The sequence below is a fragment of the Papaver somniferum genome, chromosome 7, assembly GCF_003573695.1.
Source record: "Papaver somniferum cultivar HN1 chromosome 7, ASM357369v1, whole genome shotgun sequence".
In the NCBI taxonomy this organism is placed as follows: Eukaryota; Viridiplantae; Streptophyta; class Magnoliopsida; order Ranunculales; family Papaveraceae; genus Papaver; species Papaver somniferum.
The window spans coordinates 157,317,807-157,326,434 of record NC_039364.1 but is presented as its reverse complement, the minus strand read 5'-3'; the positions used below and the strand labels follow the sequence as shown (position 1 = coordinate 157,326,434).

Here is an 8,628-nt window from a genome sequence, read left to right as displayed (position 1 = left end):
CCTAGACCATGTTCTCCTTCTTCTCATCATCATTAATTAAATACACCAAATCCTTACATCTGATTGTACCATTTAATTCTCAGAAATTGAAGATTAATTGAAACTTTTGATCAAATTAACAGCAAACCCCCAAATTAGAGTAAACCCTAAAAATTCCAACTTATAAATACTTCAATTACAAACCGAAACATGGTGATGCATGTGATTTGAGCAAGAATAATATTTGGATTTCAATACTTACTTGTTGAACCCTAAATCATTCAGATCGATCGTGATTTCTGTTTCCGTCTGTGATGCCTAAGCTTGTTGTTGTTGATTTTAATAAGAAGACGAAGTAAATTATTTCTCATCAGTTAGTTGGTGAAGAAGAAGGTGGTGGTGGTGGTGGTGGTGGTGGTGAAGAAGTGAACGGTGGAATGGTGCCGCTGTTCTTCAGACTCGAGAGAATGGAAGAAGACGAGTGAAATAGTGATGATAGTCGATAAAGATAAGACCTAGACACCTAGTATTGACGGATAAGATTAACACATATCTACGACTATTATTCACCGGGTATTTTGGTCTGTACCTCCGGGAATTTGCTTAAAACCGGAACATGTACCCCTTCCTACACCGGTTCTCATTCTGGTTCCTGTACCTCCTTCACCGGTATTGGTTCGGTTCCGGCCTAATTTTTTCGGTTCTAATCCGGTACACCGGTTCCGGGTCGGTTCCTGTGCCGCCCTAGTTAGGTCCTATACTGATAATTGCAAGTGGCGGAATTACAAATTAATGCCTCTGGTACTTGATAATTTTCAACAATCTAAAAACGATTAAACTATTTAATCGAGCTATACTAAGTCATAATCCGCTATGATTATACAGAATAGTAATGGCATCCAAGAATAATAAAGGATTCTCTATAGGTCGCAATTCATCAATATAATAAAAGGTCACTCGGAAATATTGAAGAAATTTAGTGGGAATGTTTTTAATACTTGTCGACCATAAATTTTACTCTCTTTAGTGACTTGGAATTTGATAAAGTACTTGCATATTGTCTGTCATAAACAAACGAAAAATTAAGGCAAACTCATAAAGAGTGAGGTTTGCAATATGTTGAGAAAGAGTATGGTGAAACCTTTTTAGAAAATTATTTCTTCTGAAATCACAAGTTTGATTATTATGGTAAATTGATTTAAAGGTACAGTTTTGAACGTCAGTTAGATATTTGCGTATATCTCTTAACTATTTTTTTTTTGGAGTAGTGGAAGTATTTTTAGAAATTTTAGAAAGTTGGGTTTTCTTCATGCGAAAATTATGAAGAGCACGAAAATCAGCATGGTTCATAGTGATTTTCCAATTCCCCGATTGCTCTTTTGGTTTTATGGTAAAAACAAAACTTGTAGATCAATAATTTTATTTTATTTTATTTTTTAAATAAGAAAATCAGATAACTATCCAAACAAGACAATTACTCAGCAATTACAAAGCCAATTGCTGGGTTGTCGCCAGCACCAAGCAAAGGCCAAACATGATTGAAGTTATCTAAAATACCAGAGTGTAACCCTACAGACTGAATCTGATTTAGTAAACACATAAGATTTGGTCATCTCCAATTGAGATTCTCTAGGCTATTAGAATTAAAAGTTGTTAGAGCATACCTCGGTTAAACTCACCAAGCGTTGGTATGTCAAATTTGGTTGTCATATTTTAGTATCAAAACTCATATAGAGTCGCTTGATTAAGTACTAGAGTCAACTTTGTTTAGGTTAGACTAGAAAGTCTAGGAATGTTGAGGCATACTAGTATTACTCCGAAAACCTGAAGAATGCGAAGAAGTAACGAACTACAACAACAACATCATCCTTCCACTTGAGGTTAGTAATACTGACTTGAACTTGTTTCATTCCTAACGTATCTTTCAACTCGTGCATATTGAAAACATAACTGCAAGTTGTGTATACTGTACATATTGTATATTACTCTAGTGATGTGACATGATCATAATAGTATTATCATAGTATTAGGGAATTAGACTACGAAGTATAACGCTTAGAATTTCGTAGATATGACATCGACATAATCTTGTTTATATTGTTTTACATTTAGATATGGTGAAGATTTCATCATAGGAAACAATGTTTTACATTTTCTTTAAAGGAAGTACATTCATGAACTTTTTTCGTGAATCGAAAGGGAAATCATTAGGCCTATTGGTCCGTCTATTTATGATATAAATCTTCTTTACAATCTATTGATATCAATAACTGCAAAACTAAGCATCAAGGATTCAAGATATTTCATCAACGTGTTCCTGAACTTGGTGAGGTAACGAGAAAGTATAAATGTTCTTTACAATCTAAGCATCAGGGATTCCAGACATTTCATCAACGTGTTCCTCAGCTGTGTGTCCCTAAACTTGGTGAGATAACGAGAATTTTTTATCCTCCTAGGTTAAAGAATGATTGGAAAGAAATCCTTTCATGGAGTCATCGCTTTTGACACTCCGTGTATACAAGAGGCTGCCTCTTCATAAATTCTTTGATTTTTGTGCATCCTCTTCATAAATTCGTCTGCTTTGGTTTTCATAAACTCGTTTCTGTTGATGTTTTTGAACAGGTTATCTGACCAAGCTTTATTAAGCCTTCGCTCCAAAGAGATCTATTTCAACAGGTTATGTGACCTCTTGTCTAAATAGTTTTGTATGACATTCGCACCAATTAAATGGAAAAGAGTCAAACTTCTGACTCAAAGTGCTTCTACATCCATACCTACTTTCGCAAGGGATCCAGAGAAAAAAATTACTCCAGATATAGAGGAAAATACTACTCCTGTCGAGATTGGGTTGTAGCCTCTAGTTTAGTTTCACATCAACATAGTAATTTGATATAGAAAATCCAACAGTCTTTGTTTCACAACTTAATGGCTGTGTATCCATCCTAATAAATAAATAAATAAATAAATAGAACCATAAATATCCATCCTAATAAATACATAAATAGTAACCATAACCACGCATACGTATGAGTATGTAACTAAACATAATCCTCGACTGTTTGAATCCATTCAAGTCTCACTTCATCAATTTCATCCTGCTCATATGTAGGTCTAGGGAAAGGCTGCAAAATGTTAAAAAGTCAATTAGGATGACCTACACAGACTAACAAAATGAAAACGTATGTACACATAGAAGCTGAAGGTTCTCACCTTGCTCCTCCTAAATATTTGTGGTTCTAAAATTATTTCCCTCATAAACCTCAATACGTAGAAGCCACATTCAACATTTTTTTCTGTGTTGGACACTGTACAAATTATTGAAAACTAATCAGTGCCAAATTCATTGAATATGTAAAACACTCGATATCGAGGAGATATGCATATTTTAACTCACCTTGACAATATGCCAAATTGGTGATTTCTTCTACACTCTATCCTTTTGCAAGCTTTGCAGACCACTTTAGGATAAAAATATCAGAATGTTATTAATAACAAACAACACTAAACATACAAATAGGTAAAACATGGAATACTTACGGAGTGACAAAATGTTTGAAGTTAGATTGACATTGGCGCCCTGATGGATCCAGCCAATAACAACTCATGGTCTCCATATGTATAACGGCGAGAAGCCAACCTTCTCCCCTACAAATAAACAGTTGGTAAATAGTTTGTATATAACATCACATCGTCATATACAAATAACTGAAGATTTCAGGATTTACTCTGGATTGACATGAATCAAAACCCATTCGCAAGTTGATTTATCCAATCTTGAAGTTATTAGTTTTGACAAATCACTATCTTTTGCAGAGCTTACTGATGCAGGGTTTATAAATTCGAATTTGTGTTCTATCTCTCGCTTCACTAAAACATCGTAGAGGTGCCTGGAAAGATTAAAAACCAGCAGGTATTATACGACGTAAACCATTAATAACAAAATAAATGCAGGATGTCAGCTTGTTTATAGTTTAGCATCAAATCTTGATTACATTAAGTTAACGTCTGATTTGTTGTAAGTTAAAGCCGATTAGTAATAATCCATATTATGATACTATTTACAAATCTAATCATGTATTTAATCTAACCAATAAGGAAAGGTTAGAGAGACATGTGGCGAACATGACAAGGACTCTCTTCTAGTCAAACCTAAGATGTTATCTACATTTCTTACCTACTTCTTCTTTGTGGTGATGTTCTATGATATTCTAGAGTTGTAGAACATGAACTGTTAGCTCTATGTGGTGTTATTCAAGGTTTTAGTGATGTAGTGATGATCTTTATATGCATTGTAGAGTCAGTATGAGGTAAAGCTGTTATCGTCTTTTAGTTGCAATTATGATGTTTAATGAAATTCTAACAAAAGACTCTCACCTAATGTACGCCATGACGCAATTCACGGAAAAATCTTCCATATAAGACGTAGATTGAACATCAGTCATGAAAAGATGAAGTTCCATATCTGTATCTGTTCCAAAAACTGCGCTATCTAATCGTACAGTTATGAGAGGAATGCCGCCGCGCATTTTTTAAAACACGAGGCTGCCACACTTGAATCCTAATAAAAAAGATAATCATATCAGTTACCCATACCAGATGGAGATTTTGACCAAATAAAGCCATTTCCTGTGAGTCTAATCACATGGATTATCACAGAGATTCACCAGCAAGAGAACCATAGTAGTATATAAACTTCGGTTGAACCATATTCATGTCAGTTCAATATAGATTGAATGCCCAAAAGTTGTGAAAGACATTGGTGATATCTTAAATCGGCTACAAACATAGCTTTCAACGAGTAGCGATGAATACATTAGACGAACTTGAGATGGCTGAAATTTATCACTTGTGTTTGAATTTAAAGCAACTATCAACTTGATGAAACTAATAAAATTCCTTGACTTACCTTCACAAAACTAGAAACAGGCCTTGATGGAGTCACTTGAAGAGTTGTTAAGCGCTTCTTACTGTTTGGTGTCTACAAATAAAAAAACAATAGAGGGGAAATGTAAGAGAACTATTTTGACTAGAAATAAAATTTCACATAATGCACAACACATACCAAAGGTTCATAGTTGTTTGGATTGGAACTATCAGAAGATGATGCGGGAGAGTGTCCCTAAACGACATGAACATTTTGATTAACAAAAAAGATCAGGGTTAATACAATTGGTGTAGATAGAGAAAGAAAAGGACTGTTGGCCCAAATATGAGAATCAACTATTTTCATGAAAATATAGAAAGCTGAATTTCTGAGTGGCAAAACCCAAACTCTGACTAACCTCATAGGGAGTAGGAGTCATATTTCCTTCATCCTCCTTTTCAGCTGCAGGAGCTTTGTCTGTTTCCATCTTTTCTTTAGCAGAAAGGTAACTTCAAAACAACGTTTCTTGGCAGACATAATGCGAAGAGCCTACTTAAACCAAACAATAAGATACAAACAAAAGAAAGAATTTAAAACAAACAATTAAGTGAAAATTAAATCATTCTGAAGTACTCAGATCACAAGCTTCCTTCCTAATAAGTGATGAATCAACGGACTGAGGGATACAGGGACAAATGGATCCGCCGAACCACTTGATTCTGAAATCCCATAAATTTAGGTTTATAATTTTTGTAATTTACATACCTTGTGGGTGCAAATATGCGTTATAAAATTGAAATTTTATTTTTAATGGGGTCAAAATTATAAAACTTATGTATAATCAATAAAAATACATCAAAAGTGCGACGTAAAAACAAAAAAACCATCTAAATTCCTATATTTAATTTAACTAAAATATTTTATAATTTGATTTTCACTTAGTTAATATTAAAAAATCAATAAAAATGCAAAAAAAAAAATCGGACGGCCTTTGACCGCATACCAGCTAGTATATACAAATTTTTACCATATGAATTTGCCACCGTTTGGAAAAATGTCTGGCTCCGTGTCAACTACCACTAAGAAATCACTAATACTAAGAAAGACAAAATCCCAAGAGAAGTATCACATGTTTTTATTTGGCTGTGTGATGCGGTTTGGAGTTTGGACTACATTCCGTCTACGAATCCACTTAGGCAGAGGGTATCACTTTTCGGATCGGACCTAATTTCTGATCTTTCTACCCCAGTATATATCCGTGTTTTATTCCCCCTAACTTCTAAGAACTCTTTTTAAAGAGAAAGAGAAAGGAAATCGGAAAAAAAAACAAAGCTCAATTTTACTTATGAAAAAACTTAATATTTACTTAAAAAAATTCAACAAAATGGTGATTCCGCGACCTAACTAACATTATGGGAAATAGGAGACATATTTCCTTCATCCTCCATATAAAAAATTGGAGACATATTTCCTTCATCCTCCTCATAGGGAGTAGGAGACATATTTCTTCCTTCAACTTCCATCTCAGGATTCCCAACAACATTCTCGCGAATTTGATCAAAACACCTAGTTTCTAACTTTCGATCTTCTTCATCCGTTGATTTACAACCACTGACGACATTTTTATAATTATCGTGTTGTTGTTGTTGTTGCTGCTCTACTTCTGGTTGATGTTTGTTTTCCTGAATCACCATTCGGCTACTACTACCTTGTTTAATTAGGGTTCTATGTGCTACTTCTCCTGTTGTTAAACGACTTCTTCCAACTCCAGCACGCAGCTCTCTCGCATCCTTAAACATCAACACAATTTCAGAATTTATCGATCGGAATTTGAATTGGGAATATATCGATCAGGATCTTAGATTTTTGTTGGGGAAGGAAAATTTAACTATTAAGACTTTCTAAGAGAGAAAGGGTAAAAGTTAAGGCCTATGAGGCTAGTAGCTGTTTATATATATGGCGTTTCACAAAAAAAAAAAAGTAAATAAAAAAAAAATCGACTTTCTAAAGAAGTTATTCTGAAATTTTACAACCAAACTAACTTCTTGCTTTTTGATTTCTAAAAGTTTTTTTTTTAATAGAAAAACAGAGTAAGAGCTCAACAGATCAACAGACTCATCGGTACATCAGGTGGCCATCTGGGCTATATCTAGCACCATGATGAACCCCCAAAGTTTGATGGGTGGTATTACAGTTATTTTTAACATAAGGGATTTGAATAGATTGTAAGGCATCTAAAAACAATTGAAGGTCGGGACCTTCCCAATTTAAGTTCTGCAGTAAAATAGAGTGACTAAATAATTGAGCTAATCTAATAGCATTAAAGTTTTGCTGGGGAGCTAGCTTGATAAGATTGCATAAAGCAAAATCAATAGCTTCAAAATTTCCTCCATAGCTGAGAGTGAAACTTCCTTGAAATATTTCCTGCACTTCTATTTGATAACCTTTCTGAATGGCTTGTAGAATTTCTTCGTCTTCTGCAGCAAAGTCAATGTTGGCTTTCTTCATTTCCTTGCCCCATTCAAGAGCTAGTTGTCCTCCTCTGCTTGCTCTGTCTGCTCTGCTGAGTCCAATTGTAGGGTCTTTGTTGTTTCTTTCTCCCACACACTGACCTGAGAAGGACAAAGCAACAAGAGTAAAGTTAGTAAAAGATGGTAAATCACTATTAGACATGTTATTGTTCACTTCCGGGATACGCATGCTAATAGCGATTCCAAATTTCTGTTTATGTTTTCTGACCATACTATCAATTCTCAAAGTCTGATCATTATCAGTGTCATGATAGTAGAGGTTGTTCAGAATGTACCCTGGGTTATGAATCACTATATTAAATGAGCATAAGTGTTGTGTGATTTTCAGAGCATTATGCTCAGTAGAAGGGCTAATGTTTCTGAAAACCACATCACATCTAGCTTTCCAGATGAACCAACATATAGTAGAAAAAGTAGCATTCCAGCTTGCAATAGGGATGTTATTATGGAACCAGCTGTTGAACCAATCACGAAAGAAGCCAAAGCCAGTGAATAGTTGGTGAGATTCCTCAAAGAGTTTTTCCCAGACATTGGAAGTAGCTGGACAAGCCAGAGAACATGAGTAATATCTTCATGAGCATTCCTACAAAGAGTGCATATGGGATCAATATAATTCAGGATACTGGCAGACTTCGTATTAGTTGGAAGAATGCCATGAGCACATTTCCATATGAAGAGATGGATGGCTGGAGTAGTGTCAAGCTTCCAAATCTCCTTCCAATGAGCTATGCGAGTATCATTAGCATATTTATTAGTGATTTGCTTGTCATATAAGGATCTGACAGTGAATTTCCCTGTATGAGTTAAACTCCAGCTTATAGTGTCTTCAGTGTTTGGATTGTGGTGAGTATGAATGATGTGGTTTTGAACATCTTGAGTAAACCATAGAGCTAGGAGGTTTAAGTTCCACTCTCCCCAGGTATTGAATAGTTGATTGACAGTAGAAAAGTTTGAGGGGAAGTCAGGGGGTTTCTGAATTATGTCAGGATAGTTTCCAATCCATCTATCCTCCCAGATATGAATGCTGGTGCCTTTCCCAATCTTCCAGGTGTAATGTTTTTGTATGCAGGATATTCCTTCCACAATTCCTTTCCATATCCAAGAATCGGTAGCCTTTGGGTTGGTATTCATTCTGATGACTTCTTGATTTGGGAAGTGAGATGACTTCATGGTGATGCTCCAGAGAGAGTTAGGTTATTCAATTAATCTCCAAGCAATTTTTGTGATCATTTCAGTATTAAAATACTCCATATT

At 35.0% G+C, this 8,628-nt stretch overlaps 1 long non-coding RNA gene across 1 annotated transcript; it reads right to left on the bottom strand.

Moving 5' to 3' along the window:
- Window positions 1–3,523: 3,523 nt before the first annotated feature.
- On the bottom strand, window positions 3,524–4,945 carry LOC113293818. The gene is made up of 4 exons (XR_003332587.1): window positions 4,886–4,945; window positions 4,354–4,537; window positions 3,705–3,866; window positions 3,524–3,624 (listed from the first exon to the last, which is right to left on the bottom strand). It is a non-coding gene; the product is annotated as an uncharacterized LOC113293818 (long non-coding RNA).
- Window positions 4,946–8,628: the final 3,683 nt, after the last annotated feature.